Below are 15,145 nucleotides of genomic sequence, written 5' to 3' on the forward strand. Positions count from 1 at the left end.
TGCCTTTCAGTGACTTTAAACATCTACCACCAGCAGGAGAACTGAAAACAGTAACATTATTTTCATAAATTGCCTTACTGAGCCAAGATCATACAAATGTAATGAAACATGAATCACAACAGACTGAGTTTGGGTAATGATAGTGTGATCAAAAGACAACAGGTACAGAACAAGGTACAAAACTCACAAGTTTTTAAACAGCTGATTAGGGTAGTGACATTGGGCAGGTGGGTGGCTCCTCCTGTCACCTGGACAATATAAGTATGAGACTGTGATCACAGATCTCCCACAGCATATCTCATTTGGCCTTGACCCGATGCATTTTTTAACTTCTTCAGCTCTTTCTCAAGGTTATCTGTTTGTTTTATATGTTTTTGCAACTTGTCCAAAACAGAAAGCCACAGAAAATAAGAAAATGTTTGCTATTTCCTGAAAGAGCTGCAAAAAAAGGAAAAAAGGTAGAATACCCTTAAGAAAGAGCAGAAGGCACTTGTGGATATTTCCTTTGCAGCGTGAGAAAAGCTGTACTTGTTGATGTTCCCTTTTCCACACAGCTATTAATTAAAAGTACAGGAGCCCCCGCCATTTTGCACCACTAGGCCAGAACGTTCTGCATAATTTTTGGACAGGCATATCCTGTCATGCCAGAGTGACATAAGCTACACAGCCATTTAAAAATCCGGGAGCCTTTTTCCTGCCTGCGCCTCTGGCCACCCCATTTCTCTGTGTCCCAGATTCATCCATGCGGCCTGGGAAGTTGTGCAACTCATATTATGTCCTCGACAAGCCTGTGAGAAAGGGACAGGTATGGATTGAGTCACTTCTGTGCCCAGAAGCTGACGCTAGGAGGGAGAAGAAAGGCGCTGTGGTCTGAGATGTTAAGTAACACAGCCCAGCCAGAGTTTGGGAAGGGTTTAATTTTATTTTCCTGTTGAGTACATTACTTGTCCGAAGTCTACTCATGCCGCTGGAGGTCAGGAGGCGGAAGAAAGCAAGCAGAGGCATCTGGAAAATAATAAAGGTGCCTGAAACCAAGTCATGCACATTCAGAGGTGCAAACCACAGAGTGCTGATATGTGCAACTTCCCCTCTTGCTCCGACATCAAGCTGCAAAATGCTGCACCAACAACACTCTTGGAACATCCCCAAATATCATACGAAGGGTTGCTGCTGCAGAACAGCCCCCTCTTCACCACCTGGCTGCACATTGTGGTCACAAGTTTCAAACATTTGCATTCTGCTTTGCTTACAGGAACTCTGGTGGGTTGTTGTTTTTTGGTAGGTGTTTCCTGCTGGGAGGAAGGGTAGGATATAAATCAAATAAATAATAATAATAACAACAACAATAGACCACCTTGTAGCTCAAAGCCCTCACAAGCTGATTTACTTTAAAAGGATAGCATATCATTCCAAGAAAACACGATCATATCTGACATCCCAAGAGCCAGCACCATATAAAAATAAACAGCCAAGAGTTCAATCCTATATGCATCTGCACGGAGTTTCAGTGGGGTTTACTCCTGGGTAAATGGGCATAACAGCAGAATATTATTTATTTATTATTTAGCCTCTCTCTCTCTCCAGCCTCTCTCTTTCTCTCTCTCCAGCCTCTCTTTCTCTCTCTCTCCAGCCTCTCTCTCTTTCTCTCTCTCTCTCCAGCCTCTCTCTCTTTCTCTCTCTCTCCAGCCTCTCTCTCTCTCCAGCCTCTCTTTCTCTCTCCAGCCTCTCTCTTTCTCTCTCTCCAGCCTCTCTCTTTCTCTCTCCAGCCTCTCTCTTTCTCTCTCTCTCTCCAGCCTCTCTCTTTCTCTCTCTCTCTCTCCAGCCTCTCTCTTTCTCTCTCTCTCTCCAGCCTGCCAACCACAGCAGCAGTGGACGCCGGATGGGGCCAGCTCCTTCTTAGCCCCGAGGATGCCCGGCCGCTTCACCCCTCCTGCTGTGGGCGCCGCTGGGCGGCAGCAGCCGCGATGGGCCCCCCCAGCCAGAGACGCTGCGGCCACCGCCGCCACTGCCGAGCTCCATCGCAGCCACTCCCACCCAGCAGCGCCCATAGCAGGAGGGGTGAAGCGGCCGGCCGTCCTTTCCGGAGCAGGGGAACTGGCTCCGGGGCCGGGGCTAAGAAGGAGCCGGCCCAGCCTGGCCTCCACTGCCACCACCTCTTCACGCCTCCTGCTCAGGCTGGCAGGCTGCGTGGGCCCCGTCTCGGCAGCAGTTGCTAGGAGATGGCGTCCGAGCGGCCTGCTAGCCTCAGCAGAAGTGGAGGCCGGCCAGGGCCAGCTCCTTCTTAGCCCCGGAGCCGGTTCCCCTCCTCTGGAAAGAACGGCCGGCTGCTTCACCCCTCATGCTGTGGGCGCCACTGGGCGGCAGCGACCGCGATGGGCCCCCCCAGCCAGAGACTGCTGAGCCCCATCGCGGCCGCTGTCGGCCAGCGGCGACCAAAGCACGTCGTCATTTGAGGAGGGCAATCGGCCCACAGCACCTCTCACTGCCCCCCAGGCAGAGACGCTGCGGCCGCCGCCGCCACTGCTGAGCTCCATCGCGGCCACTCCTGCCCAGCAGCACCCACAGCATGAGGAGTTAAGCGGGCATCCTTTCCGGAGGAGGGGAACTGGCTCCGGGGCTAAGAAGGAGCCAGCCCAGCCTGGCCTCCACTGCCACCGCCTCTTCATGGCTGCTGCTGAGGCTGCCAGGCCGCTCGGACACTGTCTCCGGAGCGGTTGCTAGGTCACTGGGAAAAGGCAGGCGGGCGGGAAGATGCTGCTTCCTCCTCCTGCGCCTGCCTGGGGAAAGGCGGGTGGGCGGGAAGAGCCTTCAGCAGCATACGCATGCATGAATCACGCATGCGTGACTGGGGGAGGTGCTTGAAAACCGGAGATCTAGCTATTTAGCGTAAATATGGCCGGAGACGGCCCCCTTTTGCCAGACTCCGGCAGAAAACCGGAGATCTGGCAACCCTATTCCTTACCCTGTGGTTGCCACCAAATGTGTAAGTCTGGGAGCCAATCTTAAATACTGTGGTCACAATCCAACCTAGACATATGTACTTAAAGCCATTGAAACCAATAGCATTAAGAGCACTAACCTACACATTTACAAAGCGAGTCCCGCTGTACAATGGGGCAGAGTCCCTAATAAGTGTGTTTAGAATTGCAGCCTTAAGAGTGTTTTAACTGCAGTATTAACACTGGAGCTTGGGGTCCTCCAATGAAGCTGACTGGTGGGAGATTCAAGAAAGACAGAAGGAAGTGCATCTTCCAACAGTGCCTGGTTAGCTAATGGCAGGGAAGCCAATGTGGTGCCCTCCAGATGTTGTTGGACTCCAACTCCCATCAGTCTCAGCCAGTATGGTCAATGCCTGGGAATTATGGTGGTTGCAGTCCAAAAAATCTAAGAACAGCATGTTGGCTTCTGGTTTGTGGAATGCACTGCCATAAGATGTGGACACTAGCTTAGATGGATTTGAAAGAGGGTTAGACAAATTCACAGACGATAAAGCTATTCATGGGCTACAAGCTGTCATAATAGCTATTAAAAAAAGAGAATATGCCATTGTATGTCAGTTGTTGGAAGCAATAGTGTCAGGAGGCTCTTGCTGTCATGTCCTCCTTATAGTGAATGAGTCCATTCTAGTTTCTGTTTCTCATTTTTCCAATCTTAAGTTCAATTCTCCATATTTCCACATCAGTTTACAATTTAAAAAATGCATCAGCGTTTGTATGATCCTGATACACACATTTTTGTATGCAATTTTGCCTAACATACACATTTTTGCAAGGCATTTTTCTCAAATATAATGCATTCTTGCATGTTATGTTCACCAATATATGCATTTATATGCACTAATGTTCCCTAGTAAATGCATTTTTTATTTTTGTACACATTACTTGGTTGGAGAACTGAACTGCAAAATTCAGAGAAGTGCAGATTTCAAAGGATGGCTGCATTTTGGTTTGCATATTGTTTCAGAAAGTATGAATTGGGTAAGTTCACTTTGAAATGCTAACAATCAAATTTCTCCCACATTCTGACCTCCTTATGACATTCCCATACATGTCTGGTCGACTACTGTACAAAAATGGGATGCTGAACTAGAAAGGCCTTGATCCAGCCAGGTGGTACTTAAATGATCGTGGTCAGTTAGTTCAGTGCACGCCTCATTAGCTTCAACAAAAATCTACTGTTAAGTAATTCTGCTTACAGAGCCAAAATATGAAATAGAGGTCACCCTGCAGATAATCATTCTCCAACAAGAGAATCCATTTTAGACTCCTGTCATTTCTTTTTTATGTTTTATTGTTAAGTGGTAGATATCCTTCTATGTTCTAATTATTTTGTTCCCTATTAAACAGCTAGCTAAGCGAGAGTGTGACTGTTGCTTGCTGCACATATCAAATGGCGCTTTGTGGGGCTTCATACTCTGATCCCTCTTGTGAAATGCTAGACTCTTGGGTCCTCGACTAGATGGTATGACTGAATTTCAGCACACTCAATGTTATCTTTAGATTTCTGCTCTGGATCAAGTTTTACTTGTGTGGCACTGTGTCTTGCATTAGCTTATTGTATTGAGTGGGAGACAGGCAAACAAAACAGAGAAAGCAGAGACTGCAGCTGTGGATTGTATTTATGGGTGAAAGGCTCACCTTAAACTTGATAGGAAAAATAATCCAGGATGTCTACTAACAGAGCAATCCAAACCTCTGCATCACCATGCTGGAGGGGGTTTGAGAGAGGCAGAGGTGTTTCTCCAGCCAACCCTGCTTGGATCCATTAGCTTCTGTGCGGGGAGCCCCACCAGCAAATTGGGGTGGAAAGATCTGTCCATTTCGGTTCTCTCCGTTTCTCATTTTTCTAATCTTAAATTCAATTCATCACAGCAATCTGCGATTTTTAAAAAAATCCTCGTGAAATTTCTTCAGCATTTTTGCATGAATTTCTAGTAAATACATTTATGCATGCAGTTTTGACTAACGTACACATTTTTTGCAAGCAATTTATCCTATCATGCATTTTTGTATGTTATTTTCACCAATATGTTCTGTTTGTGCATGCTTTCCCCTAATGCATGCATCTTTGTAAACAATGCTTCGTTGGAAAACTGCATCGCAAAATTTGGATGAGTGCAAATATCAAAGGATGGCTATGTTTCAGTTCTCTTATTTTGTTATCATATTTTATATTTTGTTCTCATAGTTCAGTCCTCATATTTTGTTTCAGAAACTGTGAATTTGATAAATTTGGTTTTGAATGTGAACTGAATTGAATTTCTCCCTCCTCTACCAGCAAGGAGTGCCCCAATGCAGGTGCCAAATGACAGGTGGGTGGTAACCCCTGAAATGGGGTGTTTGGTGGCAGGGGGTGTACAGAGTTAGGCCTGCACAGGATCTGTTGGATCCTAGGCTGATCTTGCTACCAACATGTGATGGAGAATTTTTCTCCATTGGGATCTTTTGCTGGGGGTCCTTAAAAAAACAATTCTAAGAGGCAGGCTTGAAGCAAAAAGGTAGGCCTTTATTCTTTACAAGCATATGCAGGGTCAGCCTCCCAGAAACATCCAGGAGAGACTGCACTGAGGCTCTGTGTGCAAGCTCTTTTATAGAGTACAGTTACAGCATGTGACAGTGATTCACCAATCTCATGAGTCCTTGCCCACACAACATCACAGTTCCTCCTCTCTACAATCGTTCCAAACCAATCAGAAACTCCAGTGCTGATTCCAAGATTCTGTCCATCTCGTTAATATCTCCATTGTCCTGCTGTCTCTCATGACTAATGCTTTTTCAGGCCAGTACCATTGTGAAGGTGCCTTCAAGCATACCCAGTACATTCCATATGGCATTGTTCCTGATCAGTCAGGCTGACCCAGGTACACCTGGAGATATTTGGACAAGTTCCTTGAGTTAGGTTTGCCCCAACTTAGGGTATTTGGGAATGTATGAGCACCCCCAGTTATATTCCTTTGTCATGGGGGTTCTTATGTCCTTATACTTTCTCAGAAATCCCATTTTCTTATTTATAAAATACATAGCTCAAGAGAGGGGATTATATTTAAATACACTGAGCTTCATTTTAAAACCACACAGAATCAGGAAAAGACTGGGTGACTCTGGCTAACTAGTATATTTCAGTCTCAGAGATATAGAGGAGGCAGGCCACCCCAGAGTACCTTTTTCTTAATGAAAACACACTTATAAAGTTGTAAATATAACACACTGGATTATTTTAAAATCATTGTAAAATCTCACTATTTCTCTTCATTAAAACTTCTAATACATTTCATAATTTTCCCCCTAGATGGCATTATTGCTTTACCCAAGAATCAAATATTAGCGATTTCTCCGTTACATCAATCACAGCTTTTTCTCACAAGTTACACGCTTCTTGATTCCAAACAATAGGGTAATCAATATCTGTCAGTCATGCACCAGCTGATTTGGCAAGAATACAAGAGTTCAAACTAAGTTCACTTTGCCGGCTTCTTCTAGGCCTACACACAGGTCTGCTTCTAATATCTGGTTTTCTGGGGTCCCATGGGATGATCTTAGGGTCCCTAAACAGGCCAGTGGGCCATTTGCTTAGTTCTTTATGATTCTAAAACGTCTTTCTTCTAATATCTAAGATTATATATGTGTGGATATATAAAATTCCCCACTACATGTGATGGAAATGGGCCTGATCTTTGCTGCACTCTTTTTCTTACCCCCACCCCAACCTTCTGCCCTGGCCAGCAGACGTTGTGGGGCTGTGGAAGCAGCAGTGGCTATGCTGCTCCATTAAGCTCTGCTGCTGCCAGGCAGAGGTTTTGATTACCCCCTAAGTTAAGTCCACTTACATCCTATTGAAATTACTGTGAAAAAGATAGCTATTATTTCCTTAAACTCACAATCATTTCAGTGGAGACTAAGTGCAACCAACTTAGTCTGGACCTAACCCATTGTCAAGGATGAATATCCCACTGGACTCAGTGGGACTTACTTCTAAGCAGATATGTTTACAATTGGGCTTTGATTCACTCTTTGCCAGACTAGTTGAGGTTCCCACGCTAGGTGGGAAATGGATGCGGGGGAGAGGTGCAGGAGCCTGAGAATGTGGAAATTCTGCCCTGCGCTCCAAGCGGCGACCTTCAATCCGACTGTCTCTCTGCAAACATAACTGGATCAGCTCTGTCAGGCTGCCAGGCGGGGAGGTGCGTGCCAATTTGTCCAGCACCCGGAGTACATCAAAGCTGGGTCATTGTATTCCACCTCCTGGGCTAAGACGCGAAATTTGTTAGTATAGGCCCCCACAGAGCTCTTCTGTTTCAAGGTTCCTAGCTGGTGGGTGACCGTCTCTTTACGCTGAGGGTCACGAAACATCTCGGTCATGGCTGCGACAAAGGTGGTATATTGACCCAAGACAGGGTCATTTCTCACGAGATACGGGGTAGCCCACTTGGCTGCTTCCCCTTCCAAGAGGCTGATGATAAATGCCACCTTCACATCATCATTCGGAAACTCGGCTTGATGCACGCATATGTATAGTTCACACTGGGCAAGGAACATGGCGAACTGGTCACTCTAGTCACCATAGCAAGGAGGTAGTCCCACTGGTGCCTTGACTCTGATGGGTGGTGCGGCCACCGGTGCCGCGCCTTCTTGGGCAATCAGGGCTCAAAAGTTCTGATTCTCGAGTTGGAGATTCTGGGTTACTGCCTGGAAATTCTGGACTTCGGTGTACAAGGCTTCAATGGTTCCTTGAAGTCTCCCTTTGGCGGTGCTGCTAGCCTCCATGGTGTCAGTCATGGAAGCATCAGTGAAGGGAGATGATGGCTGAGTCAAGCTGTCCTGCCCAGAGCCCGAGACGGAGGCGAGGCTTGGTTTAATTCCCGTTTTATTAGGGTGATGGTTACATCCAAAGTAATGTGCTTCATAAATCTGTCTACTCTAGCTCACTACTTTCCCTAGCTAAGCTACCTAAACAGTCTCTGCAGCATGTGGGGAGAGTTGACTCAGCACTGGAGTCTGGCTGGGCACCTGCTTAAGTAGGGAAGGTCTTCGCCTGTAACCGACAGCTCCTCCGCAGTTCCACCCTCTGGGAGTCTCGCTTCTCATGCCTTCTCGCACGGTGTGAGGGGAGGCGAGCCTCCAATTCCCCATCCGACAGTTGGGTTTCGCTAGGTGACGGTGTGACCTCAGGGAGCGGGGAGCTGGTTGGTGGAGAAGCATTTGAAATGCCAGGCTTCTGGCGTGGGCGGGTTTGGCATGGGTGAAGGGTCGCTTCCCAACGGCTTAGACAGGGAACTCGCAGACAGGGTGGGATCTGCCTCGACAGGAGGGATGGGCGAGGAAGTCTGCAGGCTGACAGAGCCCCCCTCCTATAACGTCCCCAGGGACCTTGTCCTCATCTGACTCCCCTCCCTGATCTAACTCCCCTTGCGCCTGGGGCGCAACAGAGTGCATAAACTTTTTCTTTTATTTCCACGCATGGGGCGGTTTGTGGATGTGCCATTGGGTGGGAAGGAGACAAGGGTCTTGGCATATAATGGAGGAATGCCCATGGGCTGCCTATTGCAAGAAGGTCTGCGGTATTGCGTCCAAGCACACAGGCATTAATGTGATTGATTATTGGTTTAGGAAAGCATATCGTTTTTTTGGTGGTATTTCTAATGCGGATTTGTGAACGCAAAAATCCATACTAGCTTGCAATATCATATGGACAACGGTGAATTAATGAGTACACAAAGCTATAACACAGCAGATTATACAGTTGCATGGACGGGCCCATCATTTATTTAAGATTGATTAAATAAATCAGGTGCATTTTCCAGTTTAATTTCTTCCTCTTTGTTGCATTCCATCATTCTCTCTGTCACAGGGATCATTTGTGGCCCACATTTTTGTTGTGAGTTTCTCTTCTACTTTTTTTATATTAGCACGATTTCACATTTAACGGACATTATTTTCTGCTAGTATTCTCTCTCTCCTTCTAGAAAGGCACTCGTTTGCATGGCGTTAGACCAGACAACCTTTTGAGGTCCCTTCCAACTCTGTGATTCAATGGTGTGTACAAACAAACCTCATTGGTCTATATCATTGCCTTTACATTTATCTATTGTTTCAACTTTTTATTCTGTTTGAATTTTTTACACTGGTTTTTCTCTTTTATTGACTGTAAGTTGCTTTGGGTTCACCTCGTTAAGAAAAGTGACTAACCAATTTAATAAATACAATAAAATTAAAAAATAAACCATAAGATCTTAGACCTCACAGATCTGTCACGTGAGTTCAGAGTGAACTGAACCACAGAAATAAATATAAATGGCATTTTTGCCATCACTGTGACACAATTTTATGCCGGATATTTGGTACTAACCTTTTATATTTGAATTGCACCCACTTGACAAGCATCACAGCACAGCATGATAGACTTGTGCTACTCACTTAACAACCATGTTTGGTGCAGGCCACTGTGTCCTGTCTTCAAAATTCTGCCTAGTTGTTATGGAGAGTTAATGTAGCCTGATGATTCTTCTTTTAAAAAAACACAAAATTGATCTGCTTCTGAAACCATTAAGTTTTCACCATTCTTCTCACAGTGTCTCCAATGGCCTAGTCTCACCACCAGAGGGAAATCTTCCTTTTCTTTCTTTCTCCCTATTCAGTCACAATCTAAACAGATTGGCCAAACAGATTTTCAAAGGTGATGTCTCTGCTGAACTGATAACTAATATTCCTTTAGTCTGCCGCAACAGCAGTGTAGTGGCAAATTCAGAAGTGCAGGGTCCCTTCATGTTAGTCGCAGCTACAGTCTTTCCCCCCTTTTCATGCTGATGGATTGAGAATGAAATCCTTTTTAATACCTTCTCGTACAACAACAGACGTCTCTAGGAGCCAATAAGCATGAAAGGGGAGATTAGTTACTGAGAAGAGTCTGACTTGCCTCCTTTCACTCTGACTGCCTCCAATCAGCAGGAAAGGGCAAGGCAGCATGTCAGACTCTTCTCAATGGCAAACATGCTCCCCTTTCATGCTGATTAGCTTGTAGAATCCTGGAGACATAGGCACCCAGCTGGGACCCTGCTCCTAAAAAAGTAGGGGGTCTAAGATCCCCCAAGACCCTGGACGACTACATCCCTGGTCACAACACCAAAATAAAAGTGACCTTTCTTATGTTGCCCAAGGGTTTAAGAGTCAGAAAGCTGTCAGGCAGCACAAGAGACATGCCATGTTCTATAAAATATCCTGTATTGTTTAATTACTTTTTATTGAATTTTGAAATATTTACATGACTTTTACATGAAATCAGCATTCAGGTACAGTCCACATTCAGGAATTTTTATCTCTTCAATATAAAAACAAGAAAAATAAGATACATTGTTTTGATTATACCATAAAAAACTATATCATATTGCATTAACTATTATCTATATCTTAAAATCTAACTTATAATTATTAAATCTCTGTCTAAACTCCATCCCTCCCCCCTCCCGGCAATGGCGTGTTTCTTAAATAAACTCAGTTAATTTATTCAAATTATTTAAGTATTTTAAAGAAAATTAAGAATTATTAGGTATTCAAAACAGGAGATTTTGTGGCCTAAGCACTCCAACTAGCAGCATACTGTGTTGGCAGGGCCCACCCGTTTATTGTTTGACTCACATAAATTATGAAAGGGTACCAGGCATTGATAAAGCTTTCCTTCTTTGAATCTCCCTCTGCTTGTCGGAGCTTGGAGGTTAATTTCTCCGTGAGTGCTATATGCCAAACTTTTGGTGACCAATATTGTACTGAGGCAGCTTTTAGGTCTTTCCAATGCTTAGCGATTGTGAGGTGAGCTGCCATGAGTAAATGGCTCATCAAGGTCTTACATTGTACATCTCTGTTGGAGTCTATGATTAGAGTCTATGAATCTAGATGTTTCCACCTGGTACAGAAGCATATGGAATATTGCAATACTGGAAAAGATTGTGCACAATTTACATGTTGTACAAGGCAGATAACAACCACAAGATTTTTATGTGTTTTGGTGGAATTTTATTTCATATATTAATACTGGAGATTCAGTTTCATTTTTCTTCAGCCTCTTTGGAAATTTGGACTTCATAAACTCTCAGAAGCTTTTCTTGCTCTTTGACGTTTATGTTATAGCTCTCCAATATTAGTATGATTTTAAAATGAATAAATTGAATAAGTTGAATAATATAAATTGTTTGCAAGTATAATGAAATACTGGGCTGGAGGTTCTCCAATGTTGGCCTAGATCTTTACACCTACTGCTTGGTCTCCAGTTTATGGAGAAATGGGACTTTGTAGTGAAGAATTGGTACGAATTCTAAGAAAGAAAGAAAGAAAGAAAGAAAGAAAGAAAGAAAGAAAGAAAGAAAGAAAGAACTGTAGGTGTCCCTGGTGCTTTCTCATTTCATCAATTTCTACCACTGTAAACCTTAAATTAACATGAATATTATTTATCCTTTTTGTATTTCCACTGCTACCATTTATTTCAAACAGTCTTTCCCTTTTACAAATACAATAGCTGGGAATAGGCATGGGACAAAACAGATAACAGATTCTTTTTTAGAAGTAAAACAAAGATATTCTTATTTGTTAAAGCTTAATATTAATATAACATATTTACTTATAAGCTGTAAAAGAAAACTTGGTTAATTATTGGATACAATATGCTATTATTACATAAAGGGGTTGCTATTGCTTTAAGTAGATAACTAGGTGCCTGCTCTAGTTCCTTTTCCTGTACAACCACCTTAGCCAACTACCCTTCAACTCCTCCCCTGTCCCCCTCTTAACTCACAGGCTTATCAAGAGGGCATTACTAGCCATCTGGGTCAGGGTGCACTTCTTTCAGGTACCTTTGGCCTGCTGTCACTCTGACCTCAGTTATCCCAAAGACTACTTCTGGAGTCTCCCACTCCTCTCTTGCAGTCCTTCTTAGCTCTTACCTCAAATGATTGCAGCTTTTTTTGGGGGGGGGGGCTTCTCAGTTTGCTTCAAGCTCTTTCTCGCTTTCTCTTGCTCTCAGCTTCTGTTGCTTTCAGATCCACTTCTTGAGTTCCTTGCAATCCACAGTCCACCAAAGAGTGCTCAACTGACTCCACACAGTGCTGAACCTGGCCTTATATTCCCTTCAGCTAGGACCTCCAGCCAATCAATTTGTTTCTGATGGGATTTCAAATCTTTATTGGTAGACAATTCTGGACCAATAGCTTTGAATGGAATGTCCACCAAATGACCAATCACACTGACTACCTCTGGATGCTGATGCTGCTCTGTATATTAAAAACCCAAACCTTGCATATACCTTAGCAACAGTGCACTACTGCGACAGTTTAACTGCCTATTGGCAGAACCTCACATACTGTATCTGTAGAAGACAAGGTTCTTCTTCAGTTACCTCACATTCCAATGCGTGTTGAAAATCTTTACAACATTCTTAACAATAAAATGTTACCCTACAAAAAATATAGGTATCTATCAAGAATGGAGGAAGGAGCTGTTGCCAAGGAGCAAACCAATAGATGCCAGAGCAAGGAAAACCATTGTTAAGTGCGCAAGCAGTAGAACCTTGTGCCCATTGGGACTGGTAGGGCAGAAAGCAGGGAGACCAACAGTAGGTGGAGCCACAGCCAAAGATGGGCAGAGACAACTAATTCTAGTTTTATCCCTATCCTCCTCCCTGCTGAGCTCCACAAGGGCAATACTTAGGTACCATCTGTACTATACATCTAAAGCAGTATCTTACCACTTTAAACAGTTATGGCTTCCCCCAAAGAATCCTGGGAACTATAGTTTGTTAAGTGTGCTGAAAGTTAGGAGACCCCTATTTCCCTCACAGAGCTGAAATTCTCAGAATGGTTTTAACAGTCAATCTCTCTTCCCAGGGAACTCACCGTCTTTCAGACCACATTTACTGATGATGAGATCTGAAAAAGTAAACATAACATATGCTTTTAAAATTCACTGTTTTCCTCCTTTTTCTATATGCAATATCAAGCACATTGAATACTTTTCACATTCATCATTCTATCTTTATAAATGTTTGTTCAGTCTTAGTAAAGATAGGTTTTTTGCTTTTATCCATTGATCTTAGTTTGTCCAGAGAGGTAGGAAGAGACATCCAGTCCTTTAACAGACTTGGCTGTTCAACCACAAATTAAGCAATGCTTGGCAATTCTGGAGGAAGAAAATGGTCTCGGCAGTTCCAGTTGCAAATCAGTGTTCATTGCTTTCTCATAACAGTGAGTGCACATCAGAAATATGGAGAAAGCTACGTCAGCTTTAGGGCAATGCCTTTTGAGCACAATAACACAAGTATCTACTCCCAAACTAGAGATATTGTGAACATTTTAAATTATTTACTTTCTTTGGTTTCTAACAAAAAATCAGTTTCAGGGAACCAAGCCAATCATAAGTTCTGATTCAAAAATGTATTTATCTGATCACAAAAATAATTTTTTTTGGGGGGGGGTTATCACTCCTTTTTTCCTTTTCAGTTCAGCTGTGTCACATGCTCTCTCTTCCCTGAAATTGTTCTTTTTGGGGGGGGGGGAGAAATCTCCTTCTGCTTTGTGCATATTGCTCAGCCTGAGAGGTCTAAGCCCAGAATTAATAAGTGTTTAACACAGTATTTTCAAATCCATTTCAAATCCAAGGTAAATGCCATTTCCTTTGTCTCTTAATTCTCAGTTTTAAAATTTTGGCTCAAAAATTCACTTTTTAGGTCATATTTGGTAACAAGTTCAGTAATCATTGTATGTCAGTATTTATGTATTATTGTTATTTACTTTATTTACAAATTGTTTCCAAAGAGGCTATGCCTGTTGTAGCAAAAGCTTTCAAAACCAATGTTACAATATTTATTTATTTATTTATTTATTTATTACATTTCTATCCCACCTTTCCTCCAAGGACCTCAAGGTGGCATACACGGTTCTCACCTCTGCATTTTATCCTCACAACAATCCCGTGAAGTAGGCTACACTGAGAGACAGTGACTAGCCCAAAGTCACCCAGTGAGATTAATGGCTGAGGGAAGAGTCGAACCCTGGTCTCCTAGGTCACAGTCCAATACCCTAACCGTTAATATCACACTGACTCTCCATAGTAGTATCCCATAGTTCTGCTTATCCAAGGATAAACCTTTGCTTCTGGCATGACAGCATTCATTAATTATTACCTGATTAGTGCAATGAAAATCGGCATACTTTATTTCAAAACAGCAATATGCTTGTTCAGCCAAAATGCAACATCTCTCTGATCTCTTTGCTGTGGAACTGAAGGCTAATTATATCAGGACCATGACATCTGGTGCTCAGCCACAGCTGGCACAACTAGCTGGCACAACAGACACAGAAAGGGGAAGGGTTGAACAGCAGCAGCAGCTGTATGAAGATGTAAAGAGAAGGATGGAGCTGCTGGTGGCTATTGCTGAGAGAGAGAGAGAGAGAGAGAGATGCAGCTCCGCCAGCCCAGCAGGCCTGCCAAGACCCTTCCCCACGCAGGATGCCCCCTACTCATGCCAGCCCCGCAGCGATCTTGCTTGGCCTCAGGCAGGCAAGGCCAGTGATGGCAAAGGCGGCTGCGCCAGCTTGGTGAGGGAGGAGAGGGAGGCAGCGGCGGCAGCAGCAAGTTAAAATGCTATCAACATGTCGGCAGCCTGCTCCTGCTCCTCCCTGGTCCCGTGTTGGTGCTGCCTCCAGTGCTGGTGCGTCTTCAGGGCCGTGACCTGGAGTTTGTGATGCGTCGGGCATCAGTGATGATGGGCCGTGTCTCCTCGCAGGACTTGGTGGACGTCAACATGGGCCACTCCAGCTTCATCTCACACCGCCACCTGGAGCTCGCCTTCCACACCCCACACTTTTACCTATGCTGCCTCGGCAAGAATGGCGTCCTTGTCGACGGCACCTTCCAGCACAGGGGCGGCCCGGGCCTCCAAGTGCCCCTGCATCCTTCTGTTTGCCATTTTTGGGATCCCCTGGGAAGCTTGTGAGACTGGGGGTGATTTGTGTGTGTTGGACCCTGGGCGAGAGCCAGGATGGATGGGTGGAGTCCTGGGTGAGAGCCAGGAGGTTGAGAGATATTGAGTGACAAAGTGCAAGGCAATTGTCTTAATGTTTATTTGTTAATTTGTATTATGTATGCATTTGTATTGCGGCTTT

The 15,145-nt window shown here is 44.3% G+C and overlaps 1 long non-coding RNA gene across 1 annotated transcript; it reads right to left on the bottom strand.

Moving 5' to 3' along the window:
• Nucleotides 1-902: 902 nt before the first annotated feature.
• LOC133365179 (uncharacterized) lies at nucleotides 903-14,020 on the bottom strand. The gene is made up of 4 exons (XR_009758120.1): nucleotides 13,925-14,020; nucleotides 12,878-12,910; nucleotides 4,638-4,875; nucleotides 903-1,289 (listed from the first exon to the last, which is right to left on the bottom strand). It is a non-coding gene; the product is annotated as an uncharacterized LOC133365179 (long non-coding RNA).
• Between the last annotated feature and the right edge of the window lie 1,125 nt (nucleotides 14,021-15,145).

The sequence above is a fragment of the Rhineura floridana genome, chromosome 10 (genome assembly GCF_030035675.1).
Source record: "Rhineura floridana isolate rRhiFlo1 chromosome 10, rRhiFlo1.hap2, whole genome shotgun sequence".
Taxonomy (NCBI): domain Eukaryota; kingdom Metazoa; phylum Chordata; class Lepidosauria; order Squamata; family Rhineuridae; genus Rhineura; species Rhineura floridana.